Raw genomic sequence first — 18,093 nt, 5'->3', positions numbered from 1 at the left:
GGCCTGTAGATGGCTGTGTCTTCACCTGGTCTTCACTCTGTGTATTTAAATTTCCTCTTCTTATGAGGAAAGTTGTATTGGATTGAGGCCCACCTTAATGACCTCATTTTGCCTTAATTATCTTTTTAACACCCTTATCTCTAAATACAGTCACATTCTGAGGTACTAGGGGTTAGAACGTCAACTTACGAATTTTGGGGGGACATAATTCAGCTCATGACAACACCCACACTCTAATCACACTAAACTCCTTCTAGGCCTTGCTTGCTCTAACTTGACTGCACACAATTGGGCCCTTTCCATATGTCCTTGCCTGGCCAGTGCCTATGTGGCTCAAGCATCACCTTTTTCACTGCTGGACTGTGATCTAGAGGGCTGACACTATGTCTCACTCATCCCTGCATTGATTAAAATCATGCTCAACAAATATCAATCTGAATTGACAATTATAGGGCCTTAAAAAAGGAAATAAAGTGGAAATGTTATTGATACTTTTATCTGTCCCCTCCCCCATTTCCACATCTCTCCTCTTTAATGACACTTGCCAATTCTGGCCCAATGAAGGCCACCTATCTGGGTCAACATATTAGAAAGGATGCCATGAGGACATGAGAGTCCATGGAGTCATAAAAGCTAATCTGCTTAATATGGTAGCAATTAGCTATATATGGTTAAATTTAAATAATTTAAAAGTAAGTAAAATGAAAAATTCAGTTCCTCAGTTGTACTATAGTTACATTTCAAGTGCTTGGTAGCCACATGTGGCTAGTGGCTACTGTACTGTAGCACAGATGTTCATTTCCATTATTGCAGAAAGGTCTATTGGGCATATCTGCGAGACCCCAAAAGGCCGGCTTGGTCTCTGTTCGTTCCTTCTCCCTCTACTCTGACCCGTTTATCTAATCTAGGCTGAGGGCAATCCAAGGTATACTGAAGTGAAATTCTTTGGCTCTCCTGAAGCAAATAAAATCTCGACCCCAGAATTTACTGGTTTTACTATGGTCCTTGTGTATGACTCATGGTTGATCTTCACACCCTGGTGCTACTTCGCAGCAGAATATACTTTTTGAACATAATTCTATTTGTATTTATATCTAAGACTATAGATACGTTCAGGGCAAACTTGGGATAAAAGTGAAGACTATCCTGGGTTCTCCAAGTTTCTTTTATATCTTGAGACTAAACTACGGTCTACACTTGTAGCCGCCAAATATTATTTCCTCTTTTATCCTATTAAGACATAATCTCAGGGGAAAATGATATACAGTATTAGTCATTTCTTCCTTAGCATGGATTGATCACATTACCTTGCCCTATAGTGTAGGAGGAAGTTGCACAATAAATCTGGAATTAAGATAATTGATTCTATCCCTACAGCTCTGTGAGCCTGGGAAAGCCTCCTGTCCCTTTGGAGCTTCCATTTCCTGTGCTATACACGGAGGACAATGTATCTGCTCCCCACTGTTGTAAGGATCGCTATAGGAGGGTGTATGCTACCTTCGCAGTATTCGCATACTAAACACTAGCCTTCTTTCATACTTTTTCTCTCTCAAAATTTTTTGTTATTGGCAAGAAGCTTTTTTGGGGCGTGGTGGTATGTTGGGGGAGACGTAGCTCTCACAAAAGTCCTGATGAGTATTCCCAGGACCAGCCCTCTATTTTGCCTAAAGATTCCTTTGAGTCTGAGAGGGGTCATAAAAGGTGAAGCATGGTTTGGCCTCCTGGATTTCTTTTCCCCGCAGGTGGTATGGCTTTTGATCTAATTCCTCTTACAGTACTGTAGGGTTCTTCATCATGGACTGAAGCCTCACATTCCTTAAAAAGTGATTTCTGGAAGTTCAGGGAAAAGGTTCAGTGTGGCAGTTCATTATATCCCGTGAGAACAAGTGGTGGTTTCCGCCGGCAGCAGATTGCACCCACTGGATGGGCTGCGCACCTTTGCCTCTGGGAGAAAGCCCCACTGGCCTGGCCCAGTTACCTCAACGCCCGCTCACTGACCATGCTGCAGGGTCACGGGATAACAGGGCGAGGTGACAACTGCCTACCGCGGTTCAGTGAAGAGCACGGTACTGGTGAGACAAGTTTATTTTTTGAATTATGTTTGTTTGTTTGTTTTTAAGATTTTATTTACTTCATGAGGTTTTATTTGTCTTCATGAGAGACACAGAGAGAGACACACACACTGGCAGAGGGAGACACAGGCTCCACGCAGGGAGCCCGACGTGGGACTCGATCCCGGGTCTCCAGGATCACACCCTGGGTGGCAGGCAGCGCTAAACCGCTGCACCACCGGGGCTGCCCCTTAAAGTATGATTTTGATGGATTTTTATAATTCTTAATTACTAGAAAGCAACTCCAGAAAGAAAATAGTTGGAATGCAGACTTCTAATTCCAGCATTCTGGATTTTAGCGTTTAAAGGAATGCTTTACTTTTGAGGAGAATATTCCTCTTTTATAAGAACAAAGTTTGTTTTTTAGAAGGGTCACCTGTTGTTGAAGGTCATCACTGCTAAAAAGAATGGAGTTCTTAGAAGTTATAAGATAAAAAGGTTTATCTTTTTCTGCTGAAAACAGAAGTTCTTCCTTTAATGACAAATCTTCTCCAACTTTCTCCCCACACTGAACTAAATGTAATTGGTTCTACCAAAATTGCTTAAAATGGTTAAATTACTTTAGCTGTGTTTCTTTTCCATGTTGTATTTCAAGTTTGAAAAATGTATGAGAGTGTTACTATTGAAAGATATTTACATGCCACTGTCTTATTTATTTTTCTGTGTAGTAACTTACTCTATAAATAAAGACATCTTAGATCTGAGCTTTCTGACCTTGTGAGTAGCCATGGTGTCTGGGGTAGAATCAGGTCCTGAAGAGTTGACGGAGTTGGTACAGTAATGTGACAGTATTTTTACAGATTGCACAGTATTTAACTTATTTCTTGTATTCCCTAAGAGAAATGAGCCTTCCTTCCACTGCTTTTCTTTCCTTCCCTTCCTCCTTCCTTTTTCCCCCTCTTGCCTTTCTTCCTTCCTTTTTCCTGATGAGTGCAGGGAGTCTCTAGTTTTACTACTTGTATGTAATATGAAACCTATGGAATCACTTTTACAGTATTTACTAAATACTCCTCTGTCCTAGGCATAGCTCTAGACATTAGGGGTACAGTGGATGAAAAATGTATATAAATCTCTGTCTTCATGGAGCTTACATTCTCGAAATAATTTCCAGATCTGTTTGGGGGTCCTCTGGAAATTTTTTGGAGGATTTGTTATAAAGTGTAAAGGAGAATTCAGTTTCTCTGGTTTTCAGCAAACATTAAAAAGCCATTTCCACCTATTAAATGAATTCTAGATGGCCCATTACCTAAAATTTGGGATACTTGACCTTAAGGTTGCTGTTATGGTCAAATACCTTCAATATCTCTATCCTTAAACCTCCCACTTAAATGAAACCCATCTAGAATATTCAATGGTTATAAGTCATTTATTAAAAATGAATATTGTTATTTTTATTTTTTCTCTTTTGTTTTTTAAATTAACCTTGATGGGTTGTCCTCTTTCCCTGTTTCTACCGGAAACATTTTTTTTAATATATATTTTTTTCTACTGGAACGTTTACAAGACAAATGCCACCCAGATATGAATTCATCTTATTCATTTAGATTCTGAAATTTGCATCCCTTTTACTCTGACAAACAATAGATGGCAACATGTTCTGCATCAGGATCACAGCCTTATGCTTAACATATATTTGAATTCCTAAGCACGAACTCTCCAACTCTCAGACCATATGTTAACAAATTAGGTAGCGGGATTCAAAATACAAGCAAAAGAGAGAGCTCTCAGTGAGATCCATTTTACATAATCTAGCATTTTATGAATGAGAAAAGCCCGGCAAGTTTAAAACAATTCAGCTGAAGTGAATTGTTCTTTTCGAATGTTCTCCACTACATCACTCTCTACCATAGTCGGCTGAACTACACCTGGCAATGCAAGCTGTGAATAAACTTAGCTAAGAACACACTCAAATGCTATCAGGAGAGGGGCCAATTTGTGTGGAAAGCCATTTTCATTTTTCATACTCAATTTTCCCTTTCCCTAAAAAAGTGAGACAAATTATCCTTTAAGTTACATAAACTTGATTTCTGATACTCTAATTTAAATGATATTTCCTAAGTACAACCATTTTAAAGTTTGACTTCTCCTTCAATGGGATTTATATTTTTGGAGGTAGTGTAGGGACTCTGGACTTGACAGTCATATTCCGTTTGTTTTAAAGATTGAGGTCTCAAAGTGGTGTCTGGTAGTACTTCTTTCCTGGAAAGTTTATATCTAAGGCAAGAAAAACCCTTGCTCCTTCTTCCCTCCTTTCTCCCCTTTCTCAAAATTTTATCTTCAAATATTTAATGAAATATTAGTTTGTATAAAGATAGGTTTTTAGGGCAATATTCTTGGGAGTAAGAATTAGTAGAAATAATATTATGTTGTTAATAATACCAGTAATACCATTTAGTGCCTATTTTTGCTGTGTACTTTGCATAGTGTTTTCATGAGTGTATTTCATAAGATCTGGCTTGGAACTCTAAAATTAGGAGCATAGTGTCCTGCTCACGACAGCAGGTGCATTGTAAATGTTAAATAGATTTAATCTCTATGTATTGTTAATGAGGAACTCCTTTCATTGTTCCCCTTTTATTTGACCTTGAAGCTTTATTTTTGAGAGGTATATTAAGTGGGTCCAAGGAAGTAATTTGGTCTCTGGCTTCAATAAGCGTATTTATGAAGATGCTGATCAGTTGAAGTTCATGTCACCAGAAGACAGAAGCAGGAAGAAGGGCTTAAATTAAAAGAGATACATGAGATAAAGCAAGTGAAGGAATTGGCTCCTGGTATGATGAAAAGATGGCGTGAGCTCCTTGAGGGGCTTGCGGTATATTCTTTCCTGAGCAACCTTAAACAAAATAATTAATAATTGTCCATTTTTGTTACCAGAGACAAAAGGTCCATATATAATGATGAAAGGGTCAATCTACAGGAAGATATAGGAATTATAAATATACATGCACCCAACATCAGAACAGCTAAATATATAAAGTAAATATTGGCAGAAATGAAGGGAGAAATAACAAAAATAATAGAAGACTTCAAGACCTCACTTTCAATAAAGGATAAAACATCCGGGCAGAAGATCAATAATGAAACAGAGGACTTGAACAACACTGTAGACTAAATGGCCCTAACAGACAATACACGGAACATTCCACCCAACAGCAGCATAGTACGCATTCTATTTAAACACACATGAAACTTTCTCTAGGATAGACCATGTGCTAGGTCAAAAAACAAGTCTTTTAAAGAAGTTTTCAGTTCCAGTATCATTAATATACAGTCTTACATTAGTTTAGGTGTACAGTATAGTGACTCAACAATTCTGTACGTTACTCGGTGCTCATCATGGTAAGTGCACTCTTCACCTATTTCACCCATCCCCTCACCCCTCTGGTAACCATCATTTTGTTCTCTACAGTTAAACATTTGTTTTTCGGTTTGTCTCTTTTTTTCTGTTTGTTTTGTTTCTTAAATTCCACATATGGGTGAAATTATTTGGTATTTCCCTTTCTCTGACTTATTTCCTTAACATTATACTCTCTAGATCCATCCATGTTGCTACAAATGGGAAGATTTCATTCTATTTATATGGCTGAGTAATATTGCATCGTACATATAAATCACCTCTTCTTTGTCCATTCGTGGATTGATGGAGACTTGGGCTGCCCCCGTTACTTGGCTCTTGTAAATAACGCTGCAATAAACACACGGGTGCATATGTCCCTTTGAATTAGTGCTTTCATATTCTTTGGTAAATACCCAGTAGAATTACTGGATCAAATGGTAATTCTCTTTTTGATTTTTTGAGGAACTTCCACACTGTTATCCAGACTGGCTGCTCCAGTTTGCATTCCCACTAGCAGTGCGTGAAGTTTCCTTCCCTCCTCACCTGTTTCTTGTGTTGTTGGTTTTGGCCATTCTGACAGGTGTGAGGTGATATTTCATTGGGGTTTTGAGTTGCATTTCCCTGATGATGAGTGATGATGAGCGTCTTTGCATGTGTCTGTTGGCCATCTGGACGTCTTCTTTGGAGAAATGTCTGTTCATGTCTTTTGCCTAATCTAAATTGGATTATTTGGATTTTGGTGTTGAGTTACTTAAGTTCATTATATATTTTGGGTACTAATGCTTTATTGCAAATATAGTCATTTACACTTATCTTCTTTCACTCAGTAGGTTGTCTTTTAGTTTTGTTGTTTCCTTTACTGGGCAGAATTTTTATTTTGACGTGGTCCCAATAGTTCATGTTTGCTTTTGTTTCCCTTGCCTCAGGAGACATATTTAGAAAAATGTTGCTCTGGGGATGCCAGTGAAATTACTGCCTGTGTTCTCTTCTGGAATTTTCATGGTTTCAGGTCTCTCATTTAGATTCTTAATCCATTTTGAGTCTATTTTTGTGTATGTTGTAAGAAAGTGGTCAAGTTTCATTCTTTTGCATGTGGCTGCCAGTTTTCTCAACACCATTTATTGAAGAGACTTTTCCGCTGTATATTTTTCCCTCCTTTCTTCTGGATTGATTGCGTATAAAAGCATGGGTTTATTTATAAGCTTTCTATTCTGTTCCATTGATTCAACCATCTATTTTTGGGCTAATACTGTGCTGTTTCAATTACTGCAGCTTTGTAGTAAATCTTGAAATCTGAGATTGTGATACCTCCAGTTTCGTTCTTCTTTTAAAGTTTGCTTTGGCTTTTGGGGTCTTTTGTAATTCCATACAAATTTTAGCATTATTTGTTCTAGTTATGTGAAAAATGCTGTTGGTATTTTGGTAATGATTGCATCAAATATGTAGATTGCTTTGGGTAGTATAGAAATATTAACAATATTTGTTCTTCCAATCCATGAGCATGGAATCTCTTCCCATTTGTTTGTGTCATCTTCAATTGCTTTTATCAGTGTTTTTTTTTTTAAAGGTTTATTTATTTATTCATTCAGAGAGAGCGAGAGAGAGGCAGAGGCACAGGCAGAGGGAGAAGCAGGCTCCATGCAGGGAGCCCGACGTGGGACTCGATCCCAGGTCTCCAGGATCACACCCCAGGCTGCAGGCGGCACTAAACCGCTGCGCCACCGGGGCTGCCCTTTTATCAGTGTTTTATGGGATTCAGAGTATAGGTCTTACACCTCCTTGTTAAAGTTTATTCCTAGATATTTTATTATTTTTGGTGCAATTGTAAATGGAATTGTTTCCCTTTACAATTCTCTTTTTGCTACCTCATTATTAGTGTATAGAAATGCAGATTTCTGTATATTGATTTTGTATCCTGTGAACTTACTGAATTCGTTTATCTGTTCTGGTAGTCTTTTGGTGTAATCTTTAGTTTTTTTTTTTTTAATATATAGTATCATGTCATCTGAAAATAGTGGAAGTTTTACTTCTTCCTTAACAATTTGGATGCCTTTTTTCCCCCCTTGTCTGATTGCTAGCGGCTAGGATTTCTAGTACTATGTTGAATAAAAGTGGTGAGAGTGGACAGCCTTCTCGTGTTCCTGATTAATGGAAAAGCTCTCACGTTTTCCCCATTGAGATGATATTAGTTGTGGGTTTTTCATAGATGGTCTATATTATGTTGAGCTGTGTTCCCTCTAAACCTACATTATTGAGGGCTTTTTATCATGAATGGATGTTGTATTTTATTGGTTTTTCTGCATCTATTGAAATGATCATATGGTTTTTACCCTTTCTCTTATTAACGTTATGTATAACATTCATTTGTGAATATTGAGCCACCCTTGTATACTGAAAATAAATCCCACTTGATCATGGTGAATGATTTTTTAATCTATTGTTAGATTTTATTTATTAATATTTTGTTGAGGATTTTTGCATGTGTGTTCTTCAGAGATATTGGATCTAGTTCTCTTTCTGGTAGTATCTTTATCTAGCTTTGGTATCAAAGTAATACTGGTCTCATAGAGTGAATTTGGAAGCTTTCCTTCCTCTTCTATTTTTTGGAATAGTTTGAGAAGAATAAGTATTTTTTTAAAAAACATTTTATTTATTTATTCATGAGAGACACACAGAGAGAGAGGTAGAGGGAGAAGCAGGCTCCATGCAGGGAGCCCGACGTGGGACTCGATCCTAGGTCTCCAGGATCACACCCCAGGCTGCAGGTGGTGCTAAACTGCTGCGCCACTGGGGCTACCTGAGAAGAATAGGTATTAACTCTTCTTTAAATGTTTGATAGAATTCATCTGTGAAGCCATCTGGTCCTGGATTTTTATTTCTTTGGAGCTTTTTGTTTTTTTTTTTTTTTTTTTTTTTGAGCTTTTTGTTTACTAATTCAATGTAATTGCTGATAATCAGCCTCTTCAAATTTTCTATTTCTCTCTGATTCACTTTAGTGAGGTTATCTGTTTCTAGGGATTTATCCATTTCATCTAGGTTGTCCAATTTCTTGTCATATAATTTTTCATAATACTCTCTTATAATCTTCTGTATTTCTGTGGTGTTGGTTATTATTTCCCCTCTTTCATCTCTGATTTTGTTTGTTTGAGTCTTCTTTTTTTCTTGATGGGTCTGGCTAGAGGTTTATCAATTCTGTTGATCTTTTCAAAGAGTGAGTGCCTGGTTTCATTGTTTTGTTCTATTTTTGTTTATTTGTTTGTATTTCATTTGCTTTTTCTCTAATCTTTATCATTTCCTTCCTTCTGCTGGTTTTAGGTTTTGTTTGTTCTTCTTTTCCATCACCCTTAGGTGTAAGATTAGGTTGTTTCTTTGAGATTTTTCTTGCCTTTTGGAGTAGGCTTCTATTGTTCTCCACTTCCCTCTTACAACAGCTTTTGCTGCATCCCAAGATTTTGGATCATAGTGTTCATTTTCATTTGTCTTCATATATTTTTTGATTTCCTCTTAAGCAGGCTCCATGCAGGGAGCCTGACGTGGGACTCAATCCCAGGTCTCCAGGATCATGCCCTGGGCTGAAGGCGGCGCTAAACTGCTGAGCCACCAGGGCTGCCCTCTTTCTTTCTTTCTTTCTTTCTTTCTTTCTTTCTTTCTTTCTTTCTTTCTTTCTCTTTCTTTCTTTCTTTTCTTTTCTTTCTTTTTTTTTAAATTAAGTCTATTTTGTCTGATAGACGTATTGCTACCCCAGGTTTTTTTTTCACTCCCACTTGCATGATAAATGCTTTTCCAAACCTTTCACTTTCAATTTGCATGTGTCATTAGGTCTGAAATGAGCCTCTTGAATGCAGCATATAGATGGATTTTGTTCTTTATCCATTCCATCATTCCATATCTTTTTTAAAACATTTTATTTATTTATTCATGAGAGACACCCACAGAGAGAGGCAGAGATACAGGCAGAGGGCAAAGCAGGCTCCATGCAGGGAGCCCAATGTGGGACTCGATCCCAGGACTCCAGGATCATGCCCTGGGCCAAAGGCAGGTGTTAAACCACTGAGCCACCCAGAGATCCCACTCTATGTCTTTTGATTGTACTCTGTAGTCCATTTACATTCAAAGTAATTAAAATAAGTATGTACTTATTGCCATTTTGGTACTTGTTTTGTGGTTGTTTTTGTAGTTCTTTTCTATTCCTTTCTTCTCTTGCTCTTTTTTCTTATAGTTTGCTGGCTTTCTTTAGTGATATACTTGGGTTCCTTTCTCTTTGTTTTTTGCATATCAATGGCTAGTTTTTGATTTGTGGTTCCTATTGGGTTTGCATGTAACATCTTATGTATATACTAGTCTATATTAGGTTGATGGTTGCTTAAGTTTGAACCCAGTCTTCTTTCTTCCCCATGTTTTAGGTATATGGTGTCCTATTTTACATCCTTTTGTTTATCCTTTGACTGATTTTTACAGATATATTTAATTTTACTACTTCTGTGCTTTTCTTACTCCTACTTATGGTCTTTTCTTCCCATTCAAAGGGCTGGTTTAGTGGTCATGATTCCTTTAACTTTTGTTTGTCTGGGGAATTCTTTATCTCTCATGTATTTGAATGATAGCCTTTCCCCCCCACCCCCTAGCATTTTGTATATATCATTCAACTCCCTTCCGGTCTGCAAAGTAGCTGCTGAAAAATCAGTTGCTAGCCTTATGGAGTTTCTCTTTCCCGTACCTGTTTTCTTGTCTCTTGCTGCTTTTAAGATTCTCTCTTAATCACTACTTTTTTGCCATTTTAATTATTATGTGTCTTTGTTTAAACCTTTCTGGGTTGTGTTGGGGTCTCTCTGTGCCTCCTGGATCTGGATTTCTGATTTATTCCCCAGGTTGGGAAAGGTTTCAGCTACTATTGCTTCAAATAAATTTTCAACCCCTTTTTTCTCTTCTACTTCTAGAATCCCTATAATTCAAATAATTATGATTCAAATCATAATTCAAATGTTCAAGCATAATTCAAATGTTATGCTTGATGGTGCTGCTGATTTCCCTCAGTTTATTTTCATTTTCATTTTTTTCTTTCTTATGTTTAACTTGATTGCTTTCCATTACTCTGTCCTACAGGTCACTGACCCATTCTTTTAATATTTATTCCATCTAGTATTTTTAAATTTTAGTTATTGAGCTCTTCATCTCTGATTGGTCCCTTTTTATGTTTTCTATCTTTTTCTTAAGGGTCTCATTTTGTCCTTCCACTCTTTTCTCAAGTCCAAGGAGTACTTTGATGACCATTATTTTAAATTCTCTATCAGATATATTAACTATCTCCATTTCATTTATCTCTCATTATGATTAGGCCTGTTCTTTCATTTGGGACATATACCTCTAATTCCACATTTCATCTAACTCTCTGTGTCTGTTTCTGTGTGTTTGGAAAGTTAGCTATGTCTCCTGCTCTTGAAAGTAGTAGTGTTACAAAGAAGAGGTCCTGCAGTGCCCTACAATATAAAGTCCCCTGTTTGCCAGAATCTGGTGCTTCAAATTTGTCTCCTGTGCGTGTTGCATGCACCCTACTTTAGTGGCTGAGATGTGTTTGCCTTGTCAGTCCAAACATCTACAATGGCTTTCTTTGCCTGTCATGGGCAGAGTTGGTCTGTGTTGGTCTCTGTGTTGTTAGTGGGCTAGTCTGGGGCTGCCTTGGCTTGAGTTGAGTCAGAGAAGGCATTTGCCAGTGATACAGTAGCACTGAACTGTAGGGTGCTTTCCCAGTGTTTTGAGAAGCTTTTGTTGGTGATTAGGGCCTGCATTCAGATCAGATATGTGCCCCCAACCCATTGCCCAGGGTGTAGTTGGACTGGTGTGCATTGTTATCTTCTCCTATCCCTGGGACATGAGTTATTTTCTAGGTGGTGGTCCCTGTTGATGCTGCTTGCACATTTTTCTGTTTGTGGAACCATTTTGGATGGGCTCTGATCAAGGTGTCTTGGAGGGGCAGGTCCACAGAATGCGGGGGTCATGTGCCCAGTGCCAGCAAGATCCATGCCAGGCTGCTGTGGAAGGGGACCTGCAGCTACCCAAAATCCTGCTGAGGCTGGCCAGGTTGGAGGGAACAGATCTGCAGAAATGTGCAGAGGCGGGGTGCATGATCAAACTAGATGGGAAGTTTTGGTGCTGCACTGGTTCCCACAGGTGACTGTGTATCTAGGCTAGGGGATCAGAGAGGGAAATCGTGCTTGCCAGTTCTCTTGTTCTTGGAGAAGTCTCCCAATGATCCCTTCCCCTCCAGCACATGATCTGAGATTAATAAATAAATCTTCCCTACACCCTGGGCATTTTCCAAAGTGCTACTTTTATGCTGTATCTCACTGGGGCTGTTTGTTGTGCTTTCTCTAAGGGTGAGAACTCAGTTTCCTGTTGCCTTCCTGACTCTGAGCCAAGCCTGCTGATTTTTAAAGCTCCAGTTGCTAAGCCTCATGGATTATAAGACCTTGTGAATTCAGGCCCTTCTGGTTTACAAAAACAAATGTTATGGGGATTTCTCTTCATTGTGAGAGTTCCCCTGTGGCCAGGGTGTCTGGTGTGAGAGTTAGTTTCTTTGCTTTCTCCACACCCATAGTGTCCCTCCCTCCCATGGACAATTTCAGAAGTCTGTTTAGGTTTTTTTTTTCAGAGTCAATTATTATTTTTACTTTATTACTCATATGTCAGAATTAATCATTATATTAAATATTTATTTTTATAGTGCTTTTATAGTGTACTTTTTAAAATTTAAATTCAATTAGCCTACATATAGTACATCATTAGTTTCAGATGTAGTGTTCAATAATTTATCAGTTGTGTATAACACCCAGTGTTCATCCCATCAAGTACCCTCCTTAATGCCTGTCATCTAATTACCCCATCCCCCCACACACCTCCCCTCCAGGAAGCTTCAGTTTGTTTCCCAGAGTTAAGAGTCTGTCATGGTTTTTCTCCTCTCTGATTTCTTCCCATTCAATTTCCCCTCCCTTCCCCTATAATCCTCTTCACTGTTCCTTATATTCCACATATGAGTGAAACCATGTGGTAGTTGCCTTTCTCCAATTGACTTATTTCAGTCAGCATAATACCCTCGGTTCCATCCATGTTGATGTAAATAGTAAGTATTCATCTTTTCTGATGGCTGAGCAATATTCCATTATATATATATAGTTTTGTTGACTGTTTCCTTTGCTGTGCAGGAGGGTTTTTTTTTTTTTTTTTTGTCTTTTTTTATCCTGATGAAGTCACAGTGATTCATTTTTGCCTTTATTTCTCTTGTCTTTTGAGATGCTTCTAACAAGAAGTTGCTGTGGCCAAGTTCAAAAAGGTTGCTGCCTGTGTTCTCCTCTAGAGTTTTGATAGATTCCTGTCTCACATTTAGGTCTTTCATCCCTTTTGAGTTTATCTATATGTATGGGGTAAGAAAATGATCCAGTTTCATTCTTTTGCATGTGGCTGTCCAATTTTCACAGTACCGTTTTTTTAAAGAAACTGTCCTTTGCTTTGTTGAGTATGAGTTGACCATAGAGTTGAGGGTCTATTTCTGGGTTCTCTATTCTGTTCCATTGATCTGTGTGTCTGTTTTTGAGCCAGGACCACACTGTTTTGATGATCACAGCTTTGCAGTATAGCTTAAAGTCAGGCATTGTGATGCCACTAGCTTTGGTTTTCTTTTTCAACATTCCGCTGGTTATTCAGGGTCTTTTCTGGTTCCATACAAATTCTGGAATTATTTGTTCCAGTTCTGTAAAAAATGTCAATAGTATTTTGATAGGGGTTAGATTGAATGTGTAGATTTCCCTAGGTAGCATAGTAATTTCAACAATATTTATTCTTCCAATCCATAAGCATGGAATGTTTTTTTCATCTCCTTGTATCTTCATCATTCTTTCATAAGTGTTCTGTAGTTTTTAGGGTATAGATCCTTTACCTCTTTGGTTAGGTTTATTCCTAGCTATCTTATGGGTTTTGGTGCAATTGGAAATGGGATAAATTTCTTAATTTCTCTTTCTTCTGTCTTAGTGTATAGAAATGCAACTGATTTCTGTGCATTGATTTTGTATCCTGACATGTTGCTTAATTCCTATATGAGTTCTAGAAATTTTGCGGTGGAGTCTTTGGGTTTTCTATATAAATATCATGTTATCTGCAAAGAATGGAAGTTTTACTTCTTCTTTGCCAATTTTGATGCCTTTTATTTATTTTTATTGTCTGATTGCTTAGACTAGAACTTCTAGTACTATGTTGAACAACAGTGGTGAGAAAGGACATCATTGTCACGTTCCTGACCATAGGGGAGGTCTGTTTAGCTTTGATGCATCTCTGCCCTTCTTCTCCAATGTGGCCTCTTCTCTACATTTATCTGTGTATCTGTTCTGCCAGTATTTTGGTCACTTTCTAGGTTATTTACACTGATGTGGATGTTATCTAGTTGTATCCATGAAAGGAGGTGAGCTTAGGATTCTCCTAATTCTCTGCCATCTTCCTCAGAAGTCCAAAAAAGAAGTCTTAATAAGTTTAAGAAGATTGACATTTTGCCAACTATCTTTTCTGACTGCAATGGAACTAGAAATCAATAGCAGAGCAGAAGGAAAACTGGAAAATTTGCAAATATGTAGAAATTAAAAACACACTCTTGAGTAACTATTGGATCCAAGAAGAAATAACAATGAAATTAGAAAATACCTTAAGACAAATGAAAATTAAACCACAATATACCAAAATTTATGAAATGAAAAAAGCAGTTCAATTAATGCTACTAAAAAAGGAGAAAGATCTCAGATATACAACCTAACTTTACCCTTCAAAGAGCTAGAAAGAGAAGAACAAACTGAGACCAAAGTTAGTACAAAGAAGAAGATAACAAAAGTTAGAGCAGAAATAAATAGAAAATAGAAAAACAATCAAGAAAAATCAATGGAACTTAAGAGTTGATATTTTAAAAAGATTTTTTAAAGACACAAAATTGCCAAACACTTAGACTAAGAACAAAGGCTCAAGTAAATAAAATAAGAAATGAAAGATGTTACAAATTTTGCTACACAAATAAAAAGGATTTTGAATCTAAATGAACAATTACATGCCAATAAAAGGATAACCTACAAGAAATGGATAAAAACTTCTAGAAATATACAACCTACCAAAACTAAATCATGAAAAAATATATAGTCTGAGCAGCCCTATAGTTGGTATGGAGATTAAATCAATAATCAAAAATCTCTCAAAACAGAAAATTTGGACCAGATGATTTTTCCTAAAGATTCAAGAAAGAATTAACAACAGTCCTTCTCAAATGTTTCCCAAGAAATTGAAGAGGAGCGAATACTCCTGAACTCATTTTATAAGGCTAGCATTACTCTGATACACAAACCAGACAAGGACACCATGAAACAAAACAAAACAAAACAAAACAAAACAAAACAAAACAAAAAACACCCCAGAGGCCAATATTCTTGAATAGATAGATGCAAAATCCTCAAGAAAATTCTAGAAAACTGAATCCAGTACTACATTAAAAAGATAATACACCATGACCAAGTGGGATTTTATCTCTGGGATGCAAAGATGCTTCAACTTATGAAAATCAATCAATGTAATATAACCCCATTAACAGAAAAAAGGATAAAAATCACACGACCATCTTGGGCATCTGAGTGGCTTAGTCAGTTAAGTGTCTGCCTTTGGCTCAGGTCACGATCCCAGGGTCCTGGGATTGAGCCTTGTGTGGGCTGGGGAGGGTCCCTGTTCAGTGGGGAGTCTCTCCTCCCTCTCCCTTCGCCCCTCCCCTCACTTGTGCTCTCTTGCTCACTCTCAGATAAATCTGTAAATAAGTAAAATCGTTTAAAAAATCATATGACCATCTCAATAGACACAGAAAAGCATTTGTCAAAATTCAGCACATTTCATGATATAAACTTTTAACAAACTAGGAATAGAAGGAATTTACCTTACAAAATAAGGGCCATGTATGAAAAACCTACAGCTGACATCACACTCAAAGGTGAAAACCAAAAGTTTTTCTTCTGAGATGAGGAACAAGACAAAGTTGCCCATTCTCATCACTTCTATTCAACTTTTAAAAAAAGAATTAATTAATTAATTAATTACAGAGAGAGCGAGGCAGAGACATAGGCAGAGGGAGGAGAAGCAGGATCCATGCAGGGAGCCCGACGTGGGACTCAATCCTGGAACTGTGAGATGCTCAGAGGTAGATGCTCAACCACTGAGCCACCCAGGCATCCCAACTTCTAGTCAACTTAATACTGATAGTCCATAGTCCTACCCAGAACAATTAGACAGGAAATAAAAGGTACCTGAATCAGAAAGGAAGAAGTAAATTTATCTGTTTGCAGATACATGATCTTATATGTAGAAAACTCTAAAGATTCTACCAACAAACTTCCAGAACTTACTCAGTAAAGTTGCAAGATTCAAAACCAGCTGTGAAAATCAGTTGCATTTCTGTATACTAACAATGAACTATCTGAAAAAGAAATTAGAAAACAATCCCATTTGCAATAAAACCAAAAAATATTTAGGAATCAATTCCTGAACAAGGATGATAGGCCTGTATACTGAAAACTACACTAAAGAATTAAGGAAGGCACAAACAAACGGAAAGACCTCTGTATTTAGGCATTGGAAGACTTATTATTGTCAAAGTGTCTGTGCTACCTAAAGTGATCTATAGACTTGATGCAATCCCTATCAAAGTCCCAATGACATTCTTTATGAAATGGAAAAAAGAACTTCATAATCCATATGGAACCGCAGAAGATCATGGATAGTCAAACAAATCCTGAGAAAGAAGAATAAAGCTGGTGGCATCACACTTCCTGGTTTCAAAGTACATTGTGATATACCTTACAATATATATTATAATATAGGGCACTAGCCAAAATTGTATGGTACTGGTAGGAAGAGAGACATACAGAACAGTGCAGCAGAATCAAGAGCCCAGGAATAAATCCACATATATGTGGTCAATTTAACTTTGACAAGGGTGCCAAGAATACACAGTGGGGCAAGGATAGTCTATTCAACAAAAGATGCTATACAAACTGGGCATCTCTATGAAAAGAATGAAATTGGGGCCTTATGTTATACCATACTCAAAATGGTTAAAGGATTTGAGACCTGAAACTGTAAAACGCTGATAAGAAAACAGGAGAAAAAGTTTATGATTTTGGTTGTGGCAAGGATTTAATGGACAGGACACTGACAACCCAGGGAAAAATAACAAAGATAAACAAGTGGGACTACATCGAACCAAAAAGCTTCTGCACAGGAAAAGAGGAAACCAACAAAGTGAAAAGGCAACCAGTGGAATGGGTGAAATTATTTACAAACCATATATCTAATAAGGGGTTAGCATCCAAAATATGTAAGGAAACCTTACAATTTAATAGCAAAAAACCTAAAAACCCAATTAAAGAAATAGGGTAAAGACTTAAATAGACACATTTCACCAAAGAAGACATAGAAATGACTAACGGCTCTATGAAATCTGCTCAATGTCACTAAGCATTTCAGAGAAATGCAGATCAAAGCCACAATGAGATATCACTTCACATCTGTCAAGACAGGTATTATCAAAACAAAACAAAACAAAACAAAAAACAAAAAACAAATGTTGGAGATGATGTGAAAAAATTGGAAATCATGCAAACTGTTGGTGGAAATGCAAAATGGTGCAGCACTATGGGAAACAAAATGGAGGTTCATGAAGAAATTGAAAATGTCACTACTATGTGATCCAGCAATCTCCTTTCTGGGTATTTATCCAACAGAACTGCAATCAGGATCTTGGAGACAGCACTACAAGGTCACTGCAGTGTGACTCACAGAGCCAAGATGTGAAAACAAGCCAACGGTCCCACAGAATACTATTCAACCTTAAAGGACGTTCCGTGTTCCCAACAACGTGGATGAGCCTTGAGGACGTTTTGCTGAGTGAAATGAGCCACTCACAGAAAGTCAAACAGCACGATCCTACTTATACAAGGTGACCAAATTCATGGAATCCAAGCATGTGGCTGCCAGGAACTACGGGGAAAGGGAAAAAAGAGTCACTAATCAACTGGCATGAAGTTTCTGTTAAGCAAAATGAATAAACTCTAGAGGTCTATTGTACATACGGTCTAAATAACGAATTATACCCTTAACATTTTGTTAAAAATGTACTATATTAAGTGTTTTTACATCAATAAAATAGAACAAGAAAACTAATTTTCTTCAGATATTTTGTGGTTCCATTTAAATCATTGATTAATTTAAAATTTATTTAGATTTAAGTTTTGAAATAGTGATTTAACTATATTGCCTTTCCAGAAATTGATAGCTAGTTATCCCGGTGCCATATGTTATACCCATTATTTTTCCGTTAATTTGAAATCCTCTCTTTGTCAAAGATTTGACATGTCTCAACTTTATATTGCTTCAGTTTTTTATTTTTCTATTTCTGCACTGGTGCTATGCTGGTTAATTGCTTTATCTTTATTATCTGGTAGGGCCAGCCGTCCTCTATTACTTCTTTTCAAATTTCTCTTGAATAGAATTTTAGTTTATTCTTTCAGAGGAAGCTCAGGATTATATTCTCAGATTCTCCAAAAGATTTTTTAATAGGTTGATGGGAATTATATTAAA

General features: G+C 37.3%; 1 long non-coding RNA gene across 3 annotated transcripts in view; it reads left to right on the top strand.

Moving 5' to 3' along the window:
* The window catches only part of LOC144302758 (uncharacterized), a 217,537-nt gene that overhangs the window by 81,623 nt on the left and 117,821 nt on the right, over positions 1-18,093 (top strand). For 2 of the 3 annotated variants that reach the window (XR_013369818.1, XR_013369817.1), the window contains exon 1: positions 5,278-5,450. The exons of the other annotated variant lie outside the window; for it this stretch is intronic. This is a non-coding gene — a long non-coding RNA (uncharacterized LOC144302758). Of the gene's footprint in view, positions 1-5,277; positions 5,451-18,093 lie in introns of those variants that run through there. 3 annotated transcript variants of the gene reach the window in all.

This window comes from Canis aureus, chromosome 31 (genome assembly GCF_053574225.1).
Source record: "Canis aureus isolate CA01 chromosome 31, VMU_Caureus_v.1.0, whole genome shotgun sequence".
Classification (NCBI taxonomy): domain Eukaryota; kingdom Metazoa; phylum Chordata; class Mammalia; order Carnivora; family Canidae; genus Canis; species Canis aureus.
This window is presented reverse-complemented; position numbering and strand designations above follow the sequence as displayed.